This window comes from Alligator sinensis, unplaced genomic scaffold, assembly GCF_000455745.1.
Source record: "Alligator sinensis unplaced genomic scaffold, ASM45574v1 scaffold1776_1, whole genome shotgun sequence".
Taxonomy (NCBI): Eukaryota; Metazoa; Chordata; order Crocodylia; family Alligatoridae; genus Alligator; species Alligator sinensis.
In genome coordinates, this window is record NW_005843592.1 from 62,113 (window position 1) to 64,995 (window position 2,883).

At 50.8% G+C, this 2,883-nt stretch overlaps 1 pseudogene; it reads left to right on the forward strand.

Moving 5' to 3' along the window:
• Positions 1–1,211: 1,211 nt before the first annotated feature.
• The window catches only part of LOC102377712, a 6,316-nt pseudogene continuing 4,644 nt past the window's right edge, over positions 1,212–2,883 (forward strand).

Here is a 2,883-nt window from a genome sequence, read left to right on the forward strand (position 1 = left end):
GGGTAACGCCGTTTCCTGCTTCTCCCTGCAGCCGTGTCAGCGCTGACCCTTACTGCCTTCTCCCGGCTTCTCAGCACTCTCCTCCTTGTGGACTTTTCCCCTGGGGTTGAAATCCATGGTCTCCGCACAGCTCCTTGCGTGATCACTGACATCTCTGGCTTCATTTGACCTGGCTTCCTTCACCTGAGCCTTCCCCATTCTTGTAATCCCCGGTGCTTCTGTATCCAGCCATGTCTTGACAGATGCACGATGGAATCCGGGAACTTCTATTTCTGGATCCCTGGAAGCTTCTGCCCACGTTTCTTCCTATGGTCTTCATCGCCACAGGCTCTGGCTGTGTGTACTTGGAGACCTGCTCCCAAGCTTGCTCTGCCATTCACAGAAGCTGTCATTTCCTCCTCCTGACGTCTCTCTGCATGTCAGACACCCGTCGTGGTGATAAAAAGAGGTGGGCTCGGTTCAGGACTGGTGAAAATGGGTTGTCATTTCCAGAGGGTCTCTGATACAGGGTTTTTCTGTGGGAAGGGCTGAGGAACTTACCTTGTACCAGGTCAATTTGCTTTTCTAGTGCTTTCTTTTCCCTCCAGTTCCCCTGAAGACTTACTTTCTTTGGGAAGGGCTCCAAAGCTTTTAGTTAGTTGTTAGTCAGCAAGAGCCTGTCAGCCATTCCTACCTTACGGGCGTTCACATGTTGCAAAAGGTGTTTCCTTCTGCCTTCCCTTGTCTTTACCACAGACTCCCAGGACCTTTGTTTCAAATCCTACAAGATTTCCTGGCTTGTGTGCTCATCTCCCCTTCTGGGATGATCTTCCCACTGGATGGGATGATTGCTTTCAGTGCCACTCCAGTTCTTATAAAATCCTCTCTTCCTCTGCCCTATTGAGGAAGGACCCTGTCTCCCAGAAAAGTGTCAGGATCAGCCATCTGTCCTGGACTCTGTTCACTGCTGCCAGGCCTCGCTTTAAACCTTTGCAGAGAAGAAACTTCTCTTCCTTGGCCTGGAATGACACTGATAAGACAGATGTTATCCACCCACCAGTGTGTCCAGCGTCTCTTCATTCTGGTGTCTCTTAAATAGTGAAAGCTCCATCTTTATGCTCTTTAGCACATCACTTGTCACTGCATCTCCACCCTGTTGGTCTCACACCCATTTTATACCTCCAAGTGGTGGATATAGTACTCTTTTTTTATTTGGCATCCAGTACCCAGTCATGAATGTTTTTTAACCACTGCCCCAACCAGGATATCGTGGTCCCACCCCTGACTTAATCTTCCACATTGCACGAGGACAGGAGGAGCTCTGGGTCTGTGATGATGAGGACCGTGGGGACATCTCAAAGTCAGAGGACCTTCTCCCAGGTGAGTTGTGGCTGCCCCCTGCCCTGACTCCCCTCTCACAAATGCTCCATGCCCACAGTGACAAGGGCCCTGGGACCTGCAGACCTGCCCAGAGCTGCCCTTCCTGGTTTCTGACCTTGAATAGTTTATGTAGTCATGTGTCCAGGGAGGTGTTGTTCCCACACACTGAACCTCCAGGTTGTGGAGACAAGCAGCCTTTCCTTTCTTCTAGAGGTGCACTGACACATCAGTCTGATATCAGATTGATACAGATATAAAGAAAATTTTCTGTATCCTATATCAGCCTGAGTGGGCTGATTAATTTGGCTGATGAATACCCTAACCCATTGTAGTGGAATGGGTGACACATCAGTCTGATATCAGATTGATACAGATATAAAGAAAATTTTCTGTATCCTATATCAGCCTGAGTGGGCTGATTAATTTGGCTGATGAATACCCTAACCCATTGTAGTGGAATGGGTGTGGGCGCAGATCAGTGCCCCCCGTGGTGATGGAGGGGGCAGCGGCAGGTGCTACCAAACCAGGGCAGGGCAGGCGCCAGATGGAGGCGCGGGTCATTGGGGGGAGGAGCACAAACTGAGGCATACAGATGTACAGATGTGCACACATAGACACGCGGACACACAGAGGCAGATGCGTGCACGTGCATACACTCACAGATCCAGACAGATGCACCCTCAGACACGCAGACAGATTCGCTCAAAGACGCACATACAGAGATGCAGCCACACACATAGACATGCACACCGATGTGCGTGCACATACAAACACATGCACACAGAGGTGCACACAAACACATGCACACAGAGATGCGCACGCGCGCACACACACACACACGCACTCTCCCCTCACAGGACCTCCCCCTCTCCTGCAGGGGAACAAAACGGAGTCGAATCTCCATTATGTGTGAGCGAGCAGATCACGTACACAGCTTAAGCCATGAGGAAGTCAAAGGGCATGACCCCAAACTGCTAGGCTAAGCACAAACTGGAACAATTCTAGTTTAGTCAAAACAGGATACTAGTATAGGAAGAGTGTGGCTATTAATAGATTGGTGTATCTGTTACTGTGCATATGATGTCATACTTCCTATATCATACCTCCTACATAATCAAGTCGTGCGCGAAGTAGAACAACAGACAGTTTCCTCTCGGGGCAGTTGTCTGTTCAGAATGCTTTCTTTAATAAATCAAGTCTTTCGACTTCTGTTGTCGTTCGTCTGAGCCTCCGCCTAACGAACCCGGGGACTAGTTTTCCCCAACACCCCCACTCTGGATAACTGTGAGGCAGTGCCCTCCCCTCCGCCTGCCCACGTCTCCCTTCCCCCGCCTGGCCCTTGTTGCACTGACACACCCGCTAGCCTGGGGTCCCGCTGCCACCATCCAAGGCTCTGGACTCACTTCTGGCTCTGCGCACCTTGGAGAACACAGGCCTGATCGTCCAATGGGTCCTAGACCCAATACAGGCACTCGGGGCACTTCCCCAAGTCAGGGGCTGATTAGGAAGCCTCCCTTAGTCCAC